The sequence below is a fragment of the Trachemys scripta genome, chromosome 1 (genome assembly GCF_013100865.1).
Source record: "Trachemys scripta elegans isolate TJP31775 chromosome 1, CAS_Tse_1.0, whole genome shotgun sequence".
Classification (NCBI taxonomy): domain Eukaryota; kingdom Metazoa; phylum Chordata; order Testudines; family Emydidae; genus Trachemys; species Trachemys scripta.
In genome coordinates this window covers 6,023,133-6,047,871 of record NC_048298.1, presented here as the reverse complement: position 1 = coordinate 6,047,871, position 24,739 = coordinate 6,023,133, and the positions used below count along the sequence as shown (strand labels likewise).

General features: G+C 41.8%; 1 protein-coding gene and 1 long non-coding RNA gene across 2 annotated transcripts in view; one reads left to right on the top strand and one right to left on the bottom strand.

Moving 5' to 3' along the window:
• Positions 1 to 24,739, top strand: part of NET1 (neuroepithelial cell transforming 1) — a 77,024-nt gene that overhangs the window by 4,205 nt on the left and 48,080 nt on the right. The window lies entirely within an intron of this gene.
• Positions 17,876 to 24,739, bottom strand: part of LOC117874261 — a 14,009-nt gene continuing 7,145 nt past the window's right edge. Inside the window, exons 2-3 of the long non-coding RNA XR_004644929.1 lie at positions 23,751 to 23,850; positions 17,876 to 20,666 (exon numbers count right to left, since the gene is read on the bottom strand). This is a non-coding gene — a long non-coding RNA (uncharacterized LOC117874261). The remainder of the gene's footprint in view (positions 20,667 to 23,750; positions 23,851 to 24,739) is intronic.

The following is a 24,739-nucleotide window of genomic DNA, read 5'->3' as shown; positions in this document are numbered from 1 at the left end:
ACTAACTCAGAGCTATGAAAAGTCAAGACAAAAATATTCAATCTGGCTTTCTCTTCTTACTACCTGTAGAGTTAGGAAATGATTTCTACAAATATACTAGCTGATGTGGAATGTGATAATTCTAGTATTGTGTTCTGGGAGCAGTTATGGCAGTATATTTGTTTAATGTGTACACTTTAAGTTGCTGAACAGTGTCAAAGGCCCACAGAGCATCAGAAAGGTGTTTCTTTAATTGGCCAGTCTAAATCTAAATAGATAAAATATTGTTTAGAGTTAATTTAAAATGACTGGTTTTAGTAAAACATCTTCCACTCTGGATGGCACAACTGCTTATGCAAACATTTTAAAATTAATGTTAAAAACCTTATTCTACAATAAGCTGGTATGGGTCAAATTGTAGCGTAGATGGGGATGACCGTGCTGAAGTCATTAGGTTGCTGTATAAGCTGATGGAACACTTACTTACTATTTGTATTATCACAGTGCCTAGCAGCCCTATTCATGGACCAGGACCCCATTGTGCTAGTGTCAAGGCTGAATCCCCTCTCTGTCACGCCGAGTGCAGAAGTGGGGGCCCGCAAGGATTCTAAAAATTAATACTGGCCACTCCAGGCTTGTATTAAACTCCCAAGGTTACAGCTTTTCTCTGACCTTGGCTTGGTAAACGCTGCCACCACCCAAATGCAAAAAAACCCCAACCACCTTGGACCAAGGAAGGAGCACTTGGGAATTCCTCCCTGTGGGGTACCTTCAAGCCCTTTCATGCCCCTCCTCCCCCCCCCCCCCCCCCGGGAAGAGCTGAGAAAGAAAACAAGGGAAATTATCTGTTGCCACCAGCTAATAAAACAGCATATGCACAAACCTCTTAGGACACCAAAAATCCAATCCTGTTCTTAAAAAAGGTAAACTTTATTAAAAACAAAAAGTAAAATACATCTGGAATTTAGGCTTTTGCTAGATTTTAAAAGAGCAATTCCAAAACTCAAGCACCCAAAATTGCTTGTAACCTTTAAGCTGAACCCCCAAGAAAGCTAACAAATGCATCTGGGGGTAAGCACAGAGGAGTCCACAAGCCAATAAGAAATAACCATAATCCTGTCTTTTTAGACATTCCCTAATTTTACTTGCATATCTGAGGCTCCAGATAAGTAGGTTCGAGGTATGACTTGATAATCTATACTCATACCTGGCTTAAAGCTGTTTACAGCATTACTGCTCCATGTCCCGGCAGCCCAGAGAACAACAGACAAAGGGAAAGTTTCTTTCACAATTTGAAAAAGTTCTACCTTCCCATTGACTCTTTCGGTCAGGTGCCCACTCCTTTTCTTTTCCCTGTGGGCTTGTTAACCCTTTACAGGTAAAGCAAGCAGAGAACAGACCAAGAGGGATTTTACAGCTAGCTGAGTGTCCATCAAAGGGAGCTACTCTTCTCCCCCCGCCCCCCCTTCATGTATCACAGCTAGTTACTGTACAAACAAAATGACTGTCCCTGCGCAAGGAAATAATGCGACTATTTTGTGGACAGGCTGTGTCGTCTTGTCTTAGGCTCCAGTCCTGCAGTTTGATCCATGCAGGTGGAGTCCTGTGCACAGGCAGACCCCAAAAGGAGTTGCAGCTGGAACTCTGTCCCCACATGGAAGGTTGCGCCACATCTGGCAAGTTTATGTGCTGAGTAAACTCACACTTGATGCTTTCTAGTGAAAGATAAATAAATCATTAAGAAACCAGAAAAAGGTATCAGTTAACATTTCAAATGTCCTCTTATTCATGGTCAGCCATTCCCTGCAATGCTGAGACCTAAATTACATAGCACTTTTATTGTAGCAGTGCCCAGAGGCCCCAATCGGAATCAGGCCACCATTGTGCTGGGTGCTGTACAAGTACATAGGCATTTGTTGTGTAAGATGACAAGACACATGCAATGGTAGGGAAGAGAAAAAATAGTCACACATGCAATTTTATATATAGCTATATTATAAATAAAGAGCAAATTGTCCTCAGTTGTTACCTGACTGACCGTCATTAATTGGATGGCTTCTTATAGGCATCACTGTTAAGAGGTCAGCCTTGAGGAGGATTAGAAAGAAAACTGTAGTGATACATGGAGTGCCCTCCCTGAACTGATCCATGAAGACAGGACAGTGTGGAGAAGAAACAGTTGTTTGTCAGCTTCTTAAGGCTGGCATCACTGATGTGAGTGGGACATGATATGAGGCGAGTGCTCAAGTAAGGTGATGTGGAGCTATGAAGGAACTTGAAGGTGAGGACATGAAGCTTAAATTTGATGTGGTAAAACAGGAGGAGTCACAAGAATGATTCAAAGTAGTGTGTGTGTTAGATGTGGTCAGAACAGCAGGCAAAAAAAAAAATCTTAACTGCATTCTGCATGGACTGGGGAAGGATGATGTGGCTGCTAGGAAGGCCAGAGATGGAATTACTGTAATCATGATCGAAGATAAGGGCCTGGCTGTCTGCACAGAAAGAAAAGGATGAATTTTCAGGAGAGATCTGAATGAAGAATGTCCTTCCTGAACTAGTATGTGAAGTCACTGCCTTTTTTCTCTTTTAAATCCCTCCCAAACACCCTCTTCTGCAAGTAACTCTCCATTTAACTCTTATGTTTATTCATTCTTTCCAGTTATCTCATGCTTAAAAAATCTGTTATGTTGGACTGTGATTCATCATTAACTTAGCAGCCAAGTAATACTGATGGCGATGCCATTGTCTCTTTTTTCTTCTACTTTTCCTTTCTCTTTAAACCCCCTTGTTGTGGCTTGTCTGAAATGAGTGTTTAAGCTCCTTGGGATAGATATTTCCTTTTATATATGTTAGGAGCTGCTACCAGCCTCTTGTTGGTTGGTAAAACAATGAGAAACAGTGCAAGGTTTTACTGACTTCGATAAAAGGAAAAACAAACTTGGTTGTACCATTAACAAATAACATAATCCATAATTTGGAAAGCTGAAGTGCAGCTTTCCAAAAATCTAGACACATTTTAAAATCTTCTGTTACAGCCACACCTTACTGTATTATTTTAAGAGAATACTTAACAAGAATAGTAAATGTGAAATCCTAATTGTTTTTAATTATTTCAGAGTCTGTTACTGCACCTGAGTAGTCTTGTCAATTTTGTGATTTTTTTACAATCTTTTTGTTTTCTTTCCCTGTTACTATAAGACCCACCCTTTTTGGCCTCCTTCCATTTTCTCCCTTGGTTTCCTCTTCCTTTTCCCTGTTTTGTTTTTGTTTTTCCCCCTGCTTCCCATGCACACTGGAAAACATAACCCTAACTATCCATACAAAATGATGTGGTCTAAATTAGCTGTTACCACTCCAGAAAGAGATCTTGGAGTCATAATGGCTAGTTCCCTGTAAACATCCTCTAAATGTGCAGTGGCAGTCAAAAAAGCGAACAATATTAGGAAAGGGATAGATAAGAGCAAATATCATAATGCCACTATATGCTGTTCTGGTTGTCCCATCTCAAAAAAGATATTAGAATGGGCAAAAGAAGAGAGAGAGGTAACAAATGATTAGGGGTATGGAACAGCTTTCATACAAGGAGAGATTAAAAAGATTGGAATGTTCAGTTTAGAAAAAGAGGACTTGGGGGTGGAGGGGGGGATATGATAGTTTGTAAAAGCATATATGGTATGGAGAAAGTGAATTGGGAAGTGTGTAATGTGAAAGGGTAAAGAACTAGGGCTCACCTGATGAAATTAATAGGCAGTAGGTTTAAAACCAACAAAAGTAATTCACACAACTTGTTGCCGAGACAGTTGTAAGGCCAAACTTACAGTTGGGTTCAAAAATAATTAGATGAGTTTATGATGAATAGGTCAATCAATGGCTATTAGCCATGGACAAGGATGCAATCCTATGATTTGGGTGTCCCTAAACCAGGGGTTCTCAAACTGGAGGTTAGGACACCTCAGGGGGTCGCAAGGTTATTAGATGGGGTGTCGTGAGCTGTCAGCCTCCACCCCAAACCCCGCTTTGCATCCAGCATTTATAATGGTGTTAAATATTTTTAAAAGTGTTTTTAATTTATAAGGTGGGAGGGGTGTCGCACTCAGAGGCTTGCTATGTGAAAGGGGTCACCATTACAAAAGTTTGAGTACCACTGCCTTAAATCTTCAACTGCCAGACATTGGGACTGGGCAACAAGAGATGGATCACTAGAAATTGCCCTGTTCTGTTCATTCCCTTTTGAAGCATCTGGCACTCTGTCAGAAAACAGGATACTGGGCTAGATGGACCATTGGTCAGACTGAGAATGCCTGTTCTTATGTTCTGTTGTCAACATACAGTTGCATAATCTGTTGTTCATGCTACAATTGTTAATATTCTCAGGGCAACAATGTTACTGATGACTTGCAAAATACTGTATTACTGTTTTATAATTGTGTGAAACTCAGGGTGGATAAAAATGTGTTATCACTGCTGAAGCTAGATAATCTTAGTCCCATGAATTAAAGGATAAGCATAGGATATTTCTCAAGTGTCAGTCTACTCAGTTAAACCTAGAGTTCCTCCTGTGAAAGAATAAATATCCAGGCACCCCTTTCACTTACCTTAGAGGACCCTCAACATGCTCGCAGGCAATTCCCAAAGGAAAGGACTTTCCAGTCCTAGATAGCTCTTGTAGAGTTTCGCTGCTGAGTTAAATCCCAGATGCTGAGACAGGACTGGTTGAGCCCAAAGCAAATATAAAGATTAGGAGTGATGGGTATAAGCAATCCTGAGACCTCCAGTGGGCCATGGGGTCATGTGCTGATACTGAGGTGGCCTCCTTCTTCCTCCTGGTTTCCACTTTATATAAGTGTTACAACTATTAAAAATTACTACTTCAACCCCCCAATCATATCTGAGTGTAACCCTCTCCCTGATCCCCTTCATTTAAAAAATACATCCGAATTTTTATTTTTTTAATCTGTTTAAAATTAATTTTGAGGTTGACAATTTATAGTCAGCCCTAACTGTACTATAATCTATTAATCATTTATGTATAAAATATGTTGGCTCAATGAGCCCTCCTCAAATTGTAATGTTAAAGGATGCTGCTTTTCTAATTATATACAGAACGGGAAAGACAAAAATCTTTAACTTTTGAGGTTGCAACTTTTATAGAACTTGAGTTAATGTCATGTACTGCATTAAGTATCTATAGTTAGTAGAACCTCAGTTTTAAACACCACTTACAAATGATGAGTTATATGGAATATTTTTCCTCAGCCAGGGGAAGGAGTCACACAATGAAAGTGACATCAATGAAAACATGTTGACATCCTTTCATATTCCCATGCCTTCAGCGCTTTGGAAATCACTTTGGAATGGTTTGAAGGACAAGAAGAAATCAATGCCGTGCACCATATTACAGTTTCATGCACCGTACCTACTGTACTTCAGAGAAGTTTCATTTTATTCACTTTTTTACTTTTATGAACTCAATCACCAATTAGTTGGTGTAAAATAGGGGTTCTACTATGTTTTCTTTCTTTACAATGGATACTGGTATTTGTATTTTTCCAAATACCTTTCCTCTGTTTCTGTTGTGCAGAAAAGCTTTTGCCTTGATTACTTTTGGTTTCAGTTTGTGTAGCAGATTTCTTCATTTGGATTAGTTTATTCAAAGTTGAGAAACTGATTGAGAGTTGAGAATGCAGGAAAGCTTGTTTTCCTTTTCCAATATAAGAATAAAGAATAAGTTCTACTAATTCTGAAGACTTGAAGGACATTGGGCCAGATTTTCAAAGATATTTATGCACCTAAACATGCCGATAAATGCTTAGTGGGATTTTCAAGATATCTAAGCAGGTATTGCACCTAACTCTCCTTGGTTTCAATGGGAGTTAGGCACCTAACCTTTTTATGCACTTTTGAAAATCCCAGTAGGTACCTATCTGCATCTTTAGGCATCTAACTATCTGAAAATCTGTTCCATAGCAATCAGAAACAATCTGTCACCTGTAGTAAGTGAGTTAATACTTTTTGTTTGATTAATCTATTTTAAATGCAAAACTTCCCTTGATAAACTTCAGAACATTTTAAGGTAGCTTAATTTAATAACAATAAATTTTAAATGTGGCTTTGTACATATTTAATTGAATTTCAGTTTCCATCTAAATGCATCCTGAAACAAATCCTGAGTAAAAAAGACAACCATTATCTTGCAGTAAAAAAAACATTCACTATATTCTAATGTCGTAAATGTAAAAATTAAGACTCTGCATAAATGTATGTTAAGTTATATAATTGTTTAAATATATAGATATACGGTATCTGCCTAATCGGCAAAAAATATATTTAGTGTAAAGGCTATATTTTATTGCAAATCAACTTGTGAATTAACGTTTTTCTTTTTTTCTTTGAAAATAACTGAAAAGTACAAATGCAAAACAAGATTGAAATCAGTGATTTAAATCAAGGTTTCCTGCTGATTCGTTTAAATCATGATTACAATCTTATTTAAATTACTTTGATTTAATTCACTGCACCCTGCTGTAACTTCTACTAAAGTTGATGGTAATTATGCTTGCTGACTGAGGATAGAACTTGGCCCCAAAACTATAAATTTTGGATGGACATAAAACCACTCAACTCTTACCATTACAAAAGTTACAACTGTCAATTTCATAGTACAACAGCCATTATCATGGTCATTTAATAGGATTGTAAATATAAAAGTTTCTTGTTTTGACCTTACAAAAATCAGTGACTTGTTTTAAATCAAGACATTTCTAAGATTTTAAAAATAAAATAAAAAATCAAGGGGTGGAATCCTGACCCCCAGTGAAGTCAAAGGCAAAATTGTCAATGCCTTCAATGAAATCAAAATGTTTCTGCATGTTGAAGTGAATGTAATACTCATTAAAGGTACCAGTCTATTTGACAGCCCTGGAAACTGACTGACTTGAGGAAGTCGTCATTGAAAGTGTCAAGAGTTTAGTCCCCATTATGAATTCCTATAGGCAGCGGTAGAAGTTTATTGCTTGAGATTAAGGCAATTCTGTTCTCGGACCTCAGTTACCAGTTGGCTAATGTTACTTGTTGCCTCTTTTTCCCCTTCATTCCCTTTCCTAATGGATCCTCCACTGTATTCTATTCTTCCAGTCTAGCATCAGCCTGAACTCTACTCTTCCCTGCTCTGTGTGAAGGGCAGTGAATGTGCAGATTTGGGGTAAGTGGCAAGCCACTGCATTGTGGAAAGTTTGGAGGAAAGTATAGGATCTGCACGGAAATGGAAAGTAGTGACAAGACAGCAATGAGATTAATATGTGGAAGGAAAGACTTTCTAGAAAGGAACATGATTGAGATGAACAACCATTATGAAGCAAAGGGGTTGAAGGAATAAAATTTGAAACTTAACAAAGAGTGGTACAGATGAAGGCACAATGACAAAGCAACTGAACATAAGTTTAATTCCACTCCTCCTCCTCCTCCCCTCCTACCCCCAGCTGTTTTAATGAGGAAGGAAACCTCTCACCCACACTGTAAATACACAGTGATGGAAGATTTCTTCCTGTGAAGACTAAGTACCTAAATCCCTTGTATGTTGATTCAGTTGCTTTGTCTCGTCATATTCTTGAACTCCCAAAAAGCAATTAAAATTCACAGCTTAATATAGGGCAAACTACATGTTTATCTAGATTTCCCAAATGTGCCTTCAGTTTCAATTATTATTCGGACTGTGACGGGAATTGTGTCCCTAGTTGATATGTGAGAGTAGGACTGGGCCTTCACATTTTTAGATTGCTTCAATCTGCATGCACTACTAACTACATCTTGCAAAAACTGCACAGGTTCCATGCTCTTGAACAGTTCCTGGGAGGACCCCTTGGTGTGCCAGAGCCCCTTTGTGTTACACTCTTTCACTAGTGTTTCACCGCCTCCTGGGACTGAAGCCTGGAGCCTTCAGCACCCCTACTTCAGTGTGAGCTCCCTTCAGCAAGTCCACCTGAGTTGGACACCTAAGACACTTGTACATCCAAAGGGTGCAATGTTACCCCCCAGCCTCCCAAACTGGAGTGACACTTAGTGTTGTAAAAACAGTAGGGTTAATTAGAAGTCTGGAACATTACTGTAGAAAGTCCTTGGTTAACATAGAGAACAACAAGCTACAGCATAGTCCATCTTGATCGGTCCAGAGCACAGAGCCCTCTGGCCCTACTTTTGTCCCAGTTGAGGAGAGTCTCCCCGCTTCCAGCAGCCCACACTTAACAACCCTACCTAGCCTTCTCCTCGGTGCTTTGTTGTTGTTCCTGGGCAACCATTGTCAGCTGTTCCTCCTCCTCAGCCCTTTGTTCTCCAGCTGGTCAAAAACAAAGCTGGCTTCCTGTGGAGGGGTGGGCTATCCATAGTCATCAGTTGCTAGGTACCAAATGTCCAGGCACTTGTAGTGGCCATTGTCTTCTCAGACTCTCCATGGGCAAGGGGCCTCAGGCTCCAGAGAAGCTAGGCATCAGCTACATCTCTATCTCTAGGTCTCCGCAAAGAGTAAACAACCTTTTTCCCACCATCTAGTTAACCATGCAGCTAGGGGAGCCTAAGGCACACACAGTATTAATACAGAATAGTACAAAAAATCTCCCCTCTCCCCCCCCCTCCCCTTCACAGAAACATCCACACAACTCCATAACCCCCAACTTCTAATTTTGACATTGTATTTCGGTAGCTGATGAACATATGAACAGATTTCAACCATGTGAGAGTTTGATAAAGGTCTCTGGGTTACTATAGAAACTTGTAGCTTGATACTTACACCTTAGATCAAAGGAGCTCTAAGAACCTCAAAAACTGAGATGCCAACTCAATATAGTAATTTCACCGGCCACTGAAATGTAGCCCTCTAATAGGAAGCATACCGGTATGGCTATTTTGCACTGTTGCACATTGCTAAGCATAGATTATGAAAAATACTGTATTCGGCTGAAACTGAAAGGAAATTTAGGCGAATTATGGATTGTTCCCCATAGCTTTGGCTGTCATAGATACTGGTATTGACTGCCTCTATTCTTGCAAAAAGTGCTATGGAAACTTTAACTGTGAGTGATAAGAACCCTTTCCTTTACACGTCCTCTGAAAGACCACCTCCCAGCAGACCAATGCCACATGTATCATGGTGAGGGAGTGTCTCTTTACTAACTGATAGGTCTCAAAATGTAATTGTAAACCAGAATCGTCATCAAGTGGGTGTGTTTCCACTGGGCTCCTTCAGAGACCGGTTCTTGGCCCTACGCTATTTAATGTTTTTATCAGTGACATGCACCAAAACATATAATCATTGATAAAGTTGCAAGTGACACAATTTAGGGAATGGTAAATAATGAAGAGGAGCTGGAGTCAGAGCAGAGTGAGGCTGGGTAGCGCTCCTTCCTGCCCCCTATGGGGGCTGGCCCGGCCCCACCACTCCCCCTGAATGTTCCTCTACATCCCCTTTGGGGTTTGGGGGGACCACTGGAGTAAGCAGTGGTGAAAGGTTCCTCTTCCATACCAAGGCACATTTTCATATTGCATCATAAATATATCTAATCAAATAGAGAATAATAGTAAAAAGAGGAGGAATGTGGCTTCCTCTCAAACAATCCTTTAAATGGTCACTTGGATTTCTAGGGAAATTGTACCTTAATTTCCTAGCCACATAACTTCTCTAGTTCCCCGTCAGTTAACTAAAATAGAGAATAATTCTCAACCCCTCTTTTATGGTAACTCTAATTAAATATCTCCTTCAATGTGACTGGCAAAAAAAGAAACATTGGGCTTGTCTTTTTCTCTTTTATGATATATAAAAAAGGCCTGAAAGATGTATATAAAATATGCACATTTTCCGGTTTTGGTTCTAGCCTTGTTTTCCTCGAAGGACACCTAGAGAACTGATACATTTTTATATAAAAGTCAGCGATGTCATGCAAGTAATACGTAATTGAAGGGAGAGTTAATTGTTGTTCAGTATGTCAACTGCATTCTAACACGTTTAATGTTTAAATGTCCAAATAGTTATTGGGAGAAAAGCTGCATGTGTTAAAGTTTCAACATCTACCTTCAGTTGGAGGCTAAGAAAGTTCACAATAAACAGCTGAGCTCACCAGAAAAACAAGTGGACTTGATACTACTGATACGTCTAAGATTAAAAAACCCAAACCCCCCCACCTTTTAGGCCTTTGCACATCAAAACAAGCAAAAAGGCCATTAATTTAAGATTTCTCTTAGCAAGCCATCTTTAACACAGGCAGCTTGTAACCTCAAAGTATGCTGCTGAGAGGGCTGTTTTTGAAGCACAGGCTCATTCACCCAGACATCTACCAATGTGATATATGCCATCATGTGCCAGCAATGCCCCTCTGCCATGTATATTGGCCAAACCAGACAGTCTCTACGCAAAAGAATAAATGGACACAAATAAGACATCAAGAATTAGAACGTTCAAAAACCAGTTGGAGAACACTTCAGTCTCTGGTCACTCAATTACAGACCTAAAAGTCGCAATACTCCAACAAAAAAAACTTCAAAAACAGACTCCAACGAGAAACTGCAGCATTGGAATTAATTTGCAAACTGGACACCTTTAAATTAGGCTTGAATAAAGACTGGGAGTGGATGGGTCACTACACAAAGTAAAAACTATTTCCCCATGCTAATTTTTTCCCCCTACTGTTACTCACACTTTCTTGTCAACTGTTGCAAATAGGCCATCCTGATTATCACTACAAAAGTTTTTTTTTCTCCTGCTGATAATAGCCCACCTTAATTGATTAGTCTTGTTATAGTTGGTGTGGCAACACCCATTTTTTCATATTCTGTGTGTGTGTGTGTGTATATACATACACACACACACACACATATATATATATATATACACACACACTCTTCCTACTGTATTTTCCACTGCATGCATCTGATGAAGTGGGTTTTAGCCCATGAAAGGTTATGCCCAAATAAATTTGTGAGTCTCTAAGGTGCCACAAGTACTCTGCGTTCTTTTTGCTGATACAGACTAACACAGCTACCACTCTGAAACCTGAGGTAGTTTTAGGATTTCAGAAAATGATCTAAACATAATCCCTTCCCCCCACACACTAAAAATGTGTATATAAAGAGAACATGTGCTGTTAGAGTACAGTATAGGGCATTTCAGAAAGTGACAAGTGTGATGTTCCTAAAAACTGAATGGAGCTAGAGTTAAAACTATGCAATGGGGAAGACTGTCCCATGGAAACTAAATTAAATTTATTCATGGGCCACATCAGTAGAGCCCTGTGCAGATACAAAATTTGTATCCGCATCCGATCCGCAAAAATAGTCCGTGGATACCAGCAGATGCAGATTTGCAGGGCTGTATGCATCATAGAATATTAGGGTTGGAAGAGACCTCAGGAGGTCATCTAGTCCAATCCCCTGTTCAAAGCAGGATCAACACCAAATAAATCATCCCAGCCAAGGCTTTGTCAAGCCAGGCCTTAAAAACCTCTAAGGATGGAGATTCCACCACCTCCCTAGGTAACGCATTCCAGTGCTTCACCACCCTCCTAGTGAAACAGTGTTTCCTAATATCAAACCTAGACTTCCCCCACTGCAACTTGAGACCATTGCTTCTTGTTCTGTCATCTGCCATCTCCCCCATCAATCCTTACGTATAATTAAATGGTTTCATCTCTGTTTAGTGGGAAAAGGTCCACAGAATAAAAATCATGATTGCAGTTGTTGCCGGCTGTTGATGGTGGTGACAGTCTCAGTAAAGAAGACAAATCTTGAGTGGGCCTGGAGACTGATCTCTCCTTTCCCCTTTAGAGGTAGAAGAGACAGCTTGTAGAGATGTTGCCTTTTCCCTTTTTAACAAGTACCCCGTGGAGTATGGAAAATAGTTTCCCTTGGCGTTAGTCAGAAACTTTTAATTGAAAAGTTAGAAATACCAGTTAATTAATTGCCCTTGCTCAGGAAGTGGGCAGTTGTGTTTTGTACCAGTTGTAACTTCCTGGCTGACTTCAACGGCAACCCTAAATGGAGCACTTTGCAGTAGTCTAGCCAAGAGGTAAGAGGCAGAGATGATTAATTCAACGGCCAGAGTGGATGCAGTCTTCTAATTGAGTCATAGATGTGCACTGTGGGCCAATACTACTACTTGAGAATCCAGTAGTCCAGAGTCTGGTGAAAAGAAGACATACACCCTTAAATGGACAGAGGCAGTGTCTGCCATCACTTAAACACTTCCTACCACGCACAAGCATCATCTCCATTTTATCTGGATTGAGTCACAAACAATTCACCTTTCTCCCCGACCCTTATCATGGTCAGGCTGGGGGAAAGTACAGAGATTGTAGAATCTAGGTGAATGTACAGCTGAACATCCTCTGCATTCTGATATCGCCATGCAATATATCTCAACCGTCCCTAACGGCTTGAGGTGCAAATTGAGCTGGAGGGGTGGGATCACAAATATGAGGACTCTTGGGGTAGCAGCACGGCTGTCCCCACCACATACACAATCTGTTCACAATGGATTTGGGTTTCTCACTTGCCTTCCCCATCATTTCTGCACCCCTTGCTGTAATCTCAGAGAATGCCAACTTATGACTACTCTTAATGCTATACCTCCTGCATTAGAGTAGCATCTGCCAATCCCTGTCTCAACCATGAATGTGATGGGGCTGAAATGCCAAACTATTTGAATTGGAAGTTAAACATTTAAAAAAACCAACTCTACTGAAAAGACATGTTTGAATAAGTACACTCTGTGTTCTGTCATGCTACATCTCTCTGCTTATATTCGTAAACAGAAAACAATACAACTAAAACAGGAGGGGAGACTATTGGTGTGACTAGAATATAGGGAATCTCAGAATATGCAATTTGGGTCTTTTGTTAAGACTCACATTTTTAAAGTTACTTTAGGAAAGGTGCTTGCTGTGAATTTTTAGTCACTGTATAAGGGAGGGAATGCAGTTAAATTTTCTTCCTCTGGGTGTCAGTATAAGATAGCGATGTTGATATTTTAGGGTAGACTTAAAAAAAAGTAGAAACTTAGTGTTTTGTTTCTCATGTTTGCTTGTACTTTGAGCTCACTATTTATATTAAAAATTCAGCAGTTGGACTACACGTAGATTTAATTTGATTTTACTAATAAGGGGTAGTGTGTAATTAGTTTTTCCCAATGTAAAAACAAAAATAGCTTCTTGAACGTAGTAGGGTGATATTTCCCTCCCCCCATTGTATGATTATTCCTTTCATGAGAGTCCTCTCTTCTGATCAGTCTCCTTCTAACCCACACAAGCTAAATCCGGTTAAAGGTGATTTGCAAAGGAAACCTGAAAATTGAGCCAAGCATAGAAATATATGGTTTCAGAGTAGCAGCCGTGTTAGTCTATAACCGCAAAAAGAACAGGAGTACTTGTGGCACCTTAGAGACTAACAACTTTATTAGAGCATAAGCTTTCGTGGACTACAGCCCACTTCTTCGGATGCATAGAAGTGGGCTGTAGTCCACGAAAGCTTATGCTCTAATAAATCTGTTAGTCTCTAAGGTGCCACAAGTACTCCTGTTCTTTTTGCGGATACAGACTAACACGGCTGCTACTCTGAAACCATATATTTCTATGCTTGGCTCAATTTTCAGGTTTCCTTTGCAAATCACCTTTAACCGGATTTAGCTTGTGTGGGTTAGAAGGAGACTGATCAGAAGAGAGGACTCTCATGAAAGGAATAATCATACAATGGGGGGAGGGAAATATCACCCTACTACGTTCAAGAAGCTATTTTTGTTTTTACATTGGGAAAAACTAATTACACACTACCCCTTATTAGTAAAATCAAATTAAATCTACGTGTAGTCCAACTGCTGAATTTTTAATATAAATAGTGAGCTCAAAGTACAAGCNCTCTGGCCATTCAGTAACAGACCTGAAGGTGGCAATTTTGCAACAGAAAGACTTCAAAAACAGACTCCAACGAGAAACTGCTGAGCTTGAATTGATTTGCAAATTAGATACCATTAACTCTGGCTTGAATAAAGACTGGGAATGGCTGAGTCATTACACTACTTGAATCTATTTCCTTATGATAACTATTCTTAACCTCTTGTCAACTGTCTGTAATTGACTATCTTGATTATCACTACAAAAGTGTTATTCCTGCTGATAATAGGTCATCTTAATTAATTAGCCTCTTAAAGCTGGTATGTATGGCATCTTCTCTGTGTGTGTGTGTGTGTGTGTGTGTGTGTGTGTGTGTGTATATATATATATATACACACACACTCTTATTATATGTTCCATTCTATGCATCCGATGAAGTGGGCTGTAGCCCACGAAAGCTTATGCTCATATTTGTTAGGCTCTAAGGCTCTGAGCCACAAGTACTCCTGTTCTTTTTATGTATTTTATGATCACACAATACTGCAAAATGTGTTCTGTTCCTGTACTATATTTGGGAGTACTAAAAACTACATTTTTGTAAAACTGTAGCTTTATTACCCAGCCAAGCTGGGTGAAGTAATATCTTTTATTGGTTCAACGTCTGTTGGTGAAAGAGACCAGCTTTTGAGCTGCACAGAGCTTTATGTATGTAGCATTTTGTATTATTATTTAAGCTTTGACCTAATTTGTAGTGCATTTCCTGTACAATTTGTAAAAGAACCTCAGTGCAGTGCTCTTCCCTCAGTTTATTCAGATTTTGTCTTTAGCTTGATTACTGCATATAAAATGTGTGTGCAGCATACTGTATATTGCATTTTGTATGATCATGCATTGTAAGACTCTATGCAATACTAATACATATGCACGAGGGGGCAGAGTTGAGGTTGCTCTGGGCCCTAGATGCATTTTCATCCCTGTAAATAATTGTTTGTGATAACGTTTAGATTAGAAGACACAGTGAAATCCTTTCGTGCTAACGCACCAGAAATATTCTCTCAAGCTTGAATAACCAGTAGTAGAACAAAGCAAGGTGAATTTTTCAAAAGGGCTTTCTGTGCTCGCAACTAGTGGAATCTCTCTTCTTGTTTCCCTAAGCCAGGGTCTTTTATTAATGACTTCTTGCAACTCTAAAAACACCCCCAAAACAACTCCACGCTTTTTATTCAAAATAACTGAAAATACCCGTGAAGCTTTTATTACATGAAATACCTACTCTGTGATTCTACTGGAATATCAGTTTCCAAATCTCATTATTACTTCTCTAACACTTATAAAACTCTTACCTACCTCGTCTTTAAAAATTGGAAGTCAAATCCTACTGAAGAAAATAGAAAGGAACATAACGTTGGCAAGTTAAGTGCAAAAGTATAATTAGGCAGGCAAAAAAAAAAACCAATGTGAAGAGCAACTAGCAAAAGACACAAACTAACAGCAATAAATAAATACTTCAGAGCAGGAAGCCTGTCAAACCATCAGTGGGGCCATTGGATGATTAAGGTGCTAAAGGAGCACTCAAGGAAGACTAGGCTGGATTACACCATTGCATAGAAGCGAAATGAATTCTTTGCAGGGTTCAGAGTAGCAGCCGTGTTAGTCTGTATCCGCAAAAAGAACAGGAGTACTTGTAGCACCTTAGAGACTAACACATTTATTATGCTCTAATAAATTTTAGTCTCTAAAGTGCCACAAGTACTCCTGTTCTCTTTGCAGGGTGTTCCCTGCAGAGGCTGTGAGGGAGATTCCCACACTACTAGTGCCTTTCTTTTCAGGTGACACATGTAGGGAACTGTTCCAGATCAAGGTGTCAGTAGAGGACATTTTGGAACAAATTGATAAAGTAAACAGTTATAAGTATTCACCCAAGAGTTCTGAAGAAACTAAAATGTGAAATTGCAGAACTACTAACTGTGGAAATGTACCTTATCTCTTAAATCAGGCTCTATACCAGACGACTGGAGGGTAGCTAATGTAACACTGACTTTTAAAAGAGGCTCCAGAAATTATAGTAAGGAACAGAATTATGAGATATATAGATGAGCACAATATGTTCGGAAGAGTCAATGTGGCTTTTGTAAAGGGAAATCATGCCGCACCAATCTATTAGAATTATTTGAGAGGGTCAACAAACATATGGACAAGGCTGATCTCCGTGGATATAGTGTACTTGGACTTTCAGAAAGCTTTTGCCAAGGTGTTGGAATTATTATTTATGCAGGATATTATCATGACATTAATTTAACCATAAACTCCTTTATTAACTCCAAAGGCCAAATTGTATTTATACAATTGCTTTAAACATGCCTAAAAAGCCTAAATAATAAGCAATTCATGGGGATTATAAACTAGGCAGGACGTGGCGGGGGAGAGTACATTACAACCATCCTCAACCACTGAGCAGAGGATGGTTGTAAACATGCCTAAAAAGCCTAAATAATAAGCATCCAAACAGTAACAAAACATTTATTAGCATTTGATCAAGATACTTGCAAACAGGCTAAATCCACTAGGGGTGCTTAGACCCATATCAGTCAGCTCCAGTGTGGTCAGGCAGGTATTCGCAATGAACCCTTTAAGCATTTACTTCTTTATATCCTTTAACAAAGAAGTGATGTCATTGCCAGTTACTATCTTCAGCTAGAAACCAATTTGAGGCAGTTCACCCTTATTTCCAGTCTTAATCCAGATAAGATTTATAACCTCCTTTCTCCCCAGGCCTTTCTTCCCTATCTCTTCCCCTCCTTACTGATCAACTGTTTTTCCTTTGCACCTGGATTCACATAGGCCCTATTCTTTGAAATAACCCTGTGGGTGTGGGATGATCCATGTTGGCTCTTTTTAAGGCAGATCCTCTGTCTTATTTAAAAACATCTGCAGTCACCCCTATCAGTCAGAGGCCATTTTAGAAATGCCCTTTATTTCATTAGTCATTCTTTGAACCAGACATCCTCCCTACTTCATTCCTTCTGGCCTTATAACTCTTTATTTTCAAGGCCTTTCTTTTACTTGCTAGTTAGGACCTTTCTTTACAACACATATTTCTTTAATTAAACTTAAGCTAACTTCACTTATCTAATTCTGGGCAAGAAACTGGCAGATGAAATTCAGTGTTGATAAATGAAAATTTATGCATGTTGGAAAACATAGTCCACAACTATACATACAAAATGACAGGGTCTAAATTAGCTAATACCACTCAAGAAAGAGATCTTGGAGTCACTGGATAGTTCTCTGAAAACATCTGCTCAATGTGCAGTGGCTGTCAAAAAAGCTAACAATGTTAGGAACCATTAAGAAGGGGATGGTTAATAAGACAATGCCCCTATATAAATCCATGGTTCTCCCACACCTTGAATACTGGGTGCAGTTCTGGTTGCCCCATCTCAAAAAAGATATATTAGAATTGTATAAAGTACAGAAAAGGGCAACAAAAATGATTACGGGTATGGAACAGCTTCCATATGAGGAGAAATTAAAAAGACTGGGACTGTTGAGGTTGGAAAAGAGAATACTGAGAGGTGATATGATAGAAATGTATGTGACGGTGTGGAGAAAGTGAATAAGGAAGTGTTATTTACCACTTCATGTAACTCAACAACCCGGGGTGACCCAATGAAATTAATAGGAGCAAATTCAGAACAAACATGAGGAAGCATTTTTTCACACAATGAACAGTCAACCTGTAGAACTTGTTGCCGGGGGACATTGTGAAGGTCAAAAGTATAACTGGGTTCAAAAAAGAATTAGATAAGTTCTTGAAATATAGATCCATTAATGTCTATTAGCTAAGATAGTCAGGGACAACAACCCCATGCTCTGGGTGTCTCTAAACCTCTGACTGCTAGAAGCTGGGACTTGACAATGGGATGGATCACTACATAAATTGCCTTCTTCTGTTCAGTCCCTCTGAAGCATCTGGCGGCCACTGTCAGAGAAGAAAGGAGACTGGGCTAGATGGACCATTGGTCTGACTCAGTATGGCAATTCTTATTATCTCTCCAGACAGCTAAAACTCTTGTCCAATCCCTCCTCATTTCCCATCATGATTAATGCAGCCAACTCTTCTCTAGCCTCCCAAACAGCCATGTTGCCTTCTGTTTATACAAAATGATCTTGGCAGCTGTCTCTTACTTGCTCATTGTCCCAGTCCCTGAATGCTTCCACTGACTCCCCACTTTATCTTACAAAGTTCAAGATTCTTGGCCTAAACTTTCAGCCCCTTCACTACTCTGCTTCTTCCTATTTTTGTTGTTTGTAAAATCTTTGTTTTGATCAGGTATAGCAATGACCCCCGAGAGTGCCCACGCCAAGTTCAGGACTGGAATAGTAGATGAATGGAGTGAGTGTTGAGGAGAACGAAACCTCTAGGTATGTACAAGGAGGAAGGCTATTTTGGGAGCGAAGGGCAGCATGAAGACACAGTCACAAGTGAAATGAGGAGACTCCAATCTTGTCTAAGCACAAAAGTTGCATCAGTTGCACAAAAATCTGTCTTAAACCAGTTGAATAAAAACAACTGGAGACACACAGGATTGCTACTGGCTTAATGATCTGTCAACACTGACTATCTGGCAGCATCAGTTGTTTAATTGTTGACATGCAGAACTGCCTAGAAACCCAGCAGTGAGAGGAGGGTGCTTGCTTACCTTGCATTTGGTAAGAAAATAATTTAAAGGGGCTGCCCCAATAGAAAGTAAACATAATACAATAGAAATAATTTAAATCGTAAGGCCAAGGTATATCTTTAATTCATCAGATTTTTAAAATGTGAGGTCAGTGAGTGCTGCCATGCCACCCACGCTCTAAAGTCTGTGTTTATCTTAACATCTTTTTCTTACATTGTATAGACATTATGCTTAACAGCCCCACCCAGCAATAGTTTTCTGCCCAACCGCCAAACCTCAGGCATGTATTCTCCTTGGCCTTCCATAGTATCTTCTGATTTTCGGTCTCCCTGCTTTCCCCCTGCTCTGTTTAGTTTATGGGCCCCTAATATTTTTCTACTATGCTTTCCTTAATCCACCTGCCCAAATGAAATCCCAGTTCTTCAGTGCACATTCTCTCCAGCCTCCAAAGCAATCTGGATGTTCTTTTTCCAGCCTCTCACAGGATCAGAAGGTGATTTTTTTTCTTTCCCAGCAGGATGAGGAGGAGGGATGGCTATGCACAGCAGCATCCTGTGTGCCTCCTAATTAGGAAGGGATGATGACATGACCCTTCCCCTCCCCCCTCCAGCTGAATGCCACTGTGTACACAGAATCAATAGCCACTCAGTGCAAATAAATATTATCTGGATTGCTTTAGAGCCAAGTAATTTGTTGTTTGTTTTTATACTGTGTTCTTGCTATCGTTTTGTAGCAAAGGGTAATGAGGGTTGTCTAAATACAAAAGTTATTCTATTTTAACTATACTGGTACAGTTAAAGCTACACAAGCTCCCTAGCGGGGAGTTATAAGGCACCCGTATACCAGTATATTGGTATAGTTTATTCCTGTACAACAAAGGGAATACGCTATACTGTATAAGATATCTTACATCAGTTTAATTGCATCCACACTAGGGTTGTACTAGTAACTTTTTATTTATACTCATACCACTAACAAATAGTTATACCAGTGCAAAATCTGTGTAGACCAGGCCTTAAATAAGAGAGATTCTGCACCAACCAACTTTAAAAGTGTATCTTTTGTCAACTGGTCTCTTGTGATGGCTTCTAATGTTTTTTTGGATCAAAATTTGTTCCCACAAGAACTCAAAATAGCTATCTAGCGTCGAATCTAAACATTCGCAGCTGGCATAGCACTTGGGAGTGGAAATCTTGCTCTCATGAGTTCGGGGCACATTGAATTATTTGGTCCTTGTTACTCTCCCATGAGAGCATTCAATATAGGTATTTGAGGAAGTGGAGAAAGTGACATTAAAGTACAACTAATGTCGGCTAGTTCTGGAATATGCTTTTTGCCCTCTGACTGGAAACGTTCTAGTTTGAAGTTCATTTGAAACACTGAATGAGTTTTATGCTACAAACTTGTGTTGATGCAAATTATGTTGGCACCCAGCTGTCAACGTTTGTTTTTTGCTTGGCTGTCTGCATTGGTGCTGTGCATACTCACCAGGAATGCTTGTGTCAATACAAAGTGCAGTGCACCACCGGTTGGTATCCCAGTGTGCCATACTCCGCTGTCTGGCGCGATGCCTTTTGGAAACTTTGCAATTCTTAGGGGTAGAAATGAGTTGTCCAGGGATCTCTGGGAGCTAGGGGTCAAGTTCCCAGAATGTAACTTTTTCCATTCCATAATGCCATCCTATTCCATAATTGTCATGCCTTTTTAAAAAAAAAAAATCCCACAAACCCGTGTGGCACTTCTCTCTGCCTGCCGTCTCTGACAGAAGCATGATGCCCTCAGAATTCTGCACTAGTCTCACAAATGTTGTAAATACAGTACACATAATCCTCCGGTATTTGCATAGCTGCAGGAAGAACTGCAACAATGGGGGAGGTGACAATTTCTTTGAGGACAGACTGTTAAGGGATATGGTGGAAAAACAACTCAGGGTTGATGGTGGCATTTGCGGAGCAGCTGCAGATGATGGGCACAAGTCATAATGCAAGTTTGGGACAACGAGCAGTGGCTGCAGAACTTTTGGGTGCAAAAGGCCACGTTCATCGATCTATGTGCCGAGCTCGCTCTAGCCCTCCAGCCCAGAGACACCAGAATGAAAGCTCCACTGATAGATGAGAAGTGATTGCACTCTGGAAGCCTGTAATGGAAATCATTTTGGAGTTAGAAAATCCGCACTGGGGGCTGGTGTCATGCAAATGTGTAGGGCCATTAACAGTCCTGCATAGCTGGAGATGATGACTCTCGCCAATGTGCGAGATGTCCTGGATGGATTTTCAGCAGTGGGTTCCAGTGCGGCTGCAGATGGCACGGACATCCTTATTTTGGAATCAGCCCACCTTGCCACATAGTACATCAACAGAAGGGGCTACATAGCTATGATTATGCAAGCGCTGGTGGATCACAGGAGATGTTTCACTGGATATGTATTCATTACCCGCCGGATTGGCGGGCAGCGATCGATCCAGCGGGGGTCGATTTATCGCGTCTAGTCTAGACGTGATAAATCAACCCCCGAGCGCTCTCCCGTCGACTCCTGTACTCTAACTTAGCGAGAGGCGCAGGCAGTCGACGGGGGAGCGGCAGCAGTCGACTCACCACGGTGAAGACACCACAGTAAGTCGATTTAAGTACATCGACTTCAGCTACATTATTCACCCGCCCAGTGTAGACCAGGCCACTGATATCCGTGTGGGCTGCTCAGAGAAGGTGTGTGACGCTCACATCTTTAAGAACACAGGACCGTTCTGAGAGTTGCAAGCAGGGACATTCTTTCCTGACCGGCGGATAACCATTGTCAATATTGAAATGTCAGTAGTCATTCTAGGGGACCTAGCCTATCCTTGCCCCTCTGGCTCAGGAAGGCATACACTGGCCACCTCGGCAGCACCAAAGAAGGATACAACTCTTGGCTCAGCGGGTGCAGAATGATTGTTGCAAGTGCTTTTGGTAGATTGAAGGGATGCTGGTATTGATTACTCACTACATTGGATTTCAGTGAGAAATATATCCCAATGGTTATAGCTGCATGTTGTGTACTGCATAATATCTGTGAGGCAAAGGGGGAAAGGCTGCTGCCAGCGTGGACTTTTCAAAGGCAGCAAATAACTGCTCCACCTTCACCCTGGCAGCAGCTTTTTCCCCTTTGTTAACTTGCAGGTGGGCTGGGTGTCATCTTTAAATGCAAACATTGTAAGGAAAAATGCATGCACACATTTACCCAAGATTCCTTCATCGTACTCATCCATGCTTGGCCGGCAGGACTGGCTAGACTGTGGTGGAGTCTCTAACCGAAGTTCCCTGTAAGTTGTGCAGCCACGCAGCAGCCTATTTAGCGCCTCACAGATGCTTAGGGAACCCGGCCGGGGAAAGGACACCCCTCTCCCAGCTGCAACCTAGCCCGGCCCCCAACCTGCCGCGGCCAAGGCGCCTCTATCTTGGCCCGAACCCAGCCATGGGTGGGGTGATGCAGCCCGAACCCAGACGGGCTGGCTGGAATTCAGACGTGGCCAGGGTGGTGTGGCCCAGACCCAGCCACGGCCGAGGCAGCCCGACCCAAACCCGGGCAGCTAAGGCCGGCCAGGCCTGGATCCAGCCGCAGCCTGGCCCCAACCCTGGCGGCCGGTCCGACCCGAACCTGGCCTGACCCAGCCGTGGCGTCCCTCCCCCAGCCAGACCTACCAGGGCTGTGAGAGGGGTGCCTATCCTGTGGCCCTAACCCCGGAAGTACCGCAGCAGGGAGAGGCGCCTCTCTCCCCCAGCCCAGGTGCTGATGGGGGGAGTCCTCTCTCCCCGTCGGAGCACCCTCCTGCACCCCAAATCCCTCATTCCTGGCCCCACCCCAGAGCTTGCACCCCTGCCGGAGCCCTCACACCCCTGCACCCAAACCCTGAGCCCCTCATCCCCAGCCCTATCCCGGAGCCCGCACACCCTTGCACTCCAACTCTCTGCTCCAGCCCTGAGCCCCCTCCCACATTCCGACCCCCTCAGCCCCACCCCCAATACATGAATTTTGTTATGTGCACCAAAATGAAGGTCATGTGTCACACACAACCTCCTTATTGGTGCACATAACAAAATTCATTCCGCACATGGGTGGGAAAAATTAGAGGGAACACTGTCTCAAACGTGTCCTGACCTGTGGCATGGCTGGCCCCCACCCCACCTCACTTCACTGCATCTCCCTCTTCCTCCTTCACAGCAGGGGGTCTTTGTCTCCAGCTCCTCCGGTATCCACAGCAATTTGTGGGGTGCCAGTAGGATATCCAACAAATATGGCATGCAGCTCACTGTAACAGCACCAGGACAATTGTTGGCCTCCCTGGCCAAGTATCCCTGATGCAGCCACTTCACTCACATGTGGCAAGGCTGCTGATCACTGTTGTACCCCTTTGTCTGCATCCCATGTGCAATCTTTTTGCAGATGTCCACTTTTCTACAGCTGGTCCATAGCTGTGCTTACCCAGCCTCTTTTCCCCCCAGGCCCAGAAGATCCAATATCTCCAGTCTGCTTCAAGCAGGAGCGTATCTAGTGCACGCAGACAGCATGGTCAGATGGTCCATTGCACACAGCAAGAGAGAGAGCTGCTAGATGTGATCGCCAAGGTGGGCAGTCAGGAAAAATATCTGGCAGGTTTTAGAGGGGAGGAGGAGGCTTCTGGTCTCTGTGACCTCTGGGCAAGGGAGTTTACAATTGTGACCAGAATGGTCTCTGTTGCAGGGAATGGAGCATATGTGGGGCAGCTGCTGGAGGACCGTTAGGGTTGACACAGATCACACAATGTCTACAATTGCACTGTATCCCCCTCAGTAGGGCGACCATGGCTCCACTCTATTCGGAGACGTGGTTTTACTGCATCACTGTAATGGAGTACTTACATCGGCTGGAGACCAATTGGAGCGTGTAGACATGTACAAATAGGTCTATGCCAGGTGACTTATGTCGACCTAACTTTGTAGACCAGGCCTCAATGGCATAAATGCTGTTTTCATAAACTTTTAATAGGAAAGTTTTTGCACCTGGGCTGTGGCTGGAATTTTTCCTTCGGAGTCCTGTATTGTTGATAGATATCTCTAAAACGTTCTGTCTACACCAATGGTAGAAAAGTGGATCCAGAGTAGATATGATTTAATGGGTAAGGGGGGAGGAGTTAATGTTGGCGTGAGGGTCATTTTTAGCCATTATCCCGTGTTATAACTGAATGTTTATGCACTGTGTACAAACCTGATTGACAGTCTGGTCTGGTGCACAAAAGGCTGCTTGATTAGGGGCTGAGCGCACATAAAACCACCTCCGTCAGGAGCAACACTTGTCAGCAATTATCCTGCAACAGAGAAGAGTGCATGTGTTAGCGCTGACAAATGAAATGTTCTCTGTCATCAGCTGTGCTTCTCCTCCCCACAGGTCTACTCCCTGTTGTCTAATCCCCACCACCAATTAAGCATTAAAAAAATAAGAGGAAACTACTGCACAATAACTTCGTTACACATCCAGCATGCCTGGCACATGGTTAAACACTCAAGTCTAGAAATGCCAGGTATACATGGAATCTTAATTCTTCTCCCATATGCATCATACACTTTTATATTCGCATACTATTTCTCAATTATAAAACAATATCTACAGCTTGAGAACTGGAGCTCTCCTCCTACGGATCTTTACTCCCCTCTCTCCTTGAAGACCTAAAGAGGATATCCAGGAGCAAAGATCTGCTATTGCTCATCTTCAAAGATATGCATGGACCGAGACAAGGCCTAATACACAGCCCAGGAAATGACTGGGCCCTGGCATGGGATGCCACCAATGTGTAGAAGATGTTCAGTGCTGATGACCTGAGGAGGCACTATGCCAAACATGCTGGCTTATGCCCCTGCTTTGAGGTTCAGAGGGGAAGGAAAAGGTGCTCCTTTCTCTATAGGCAGCAGCTCCCTTTCCCATGCTGAGGGGAAGAAAAAGAGAAGACCCTCTTGAAGCTCCAGATGGGTTTTAGTGGTGTCTCTCTGGTTGCTGTTCTGGTAAGACCTGGCATCTATGCAGCCTCTGTTTCCATACAACCATAGTATCAGAGGGGTAGCCGTGTTAGTCTGAATCTGTAAAAAGCAACAGAGGGTCCTGTGGCACCTTTGAGACTAACAGAAGTACTGGGAGCATAAGCTTTCGTGGGTCAGAACCTCACTTCTTCAGATGCAAGTGCATCTGAAGAAGTGAGGTTC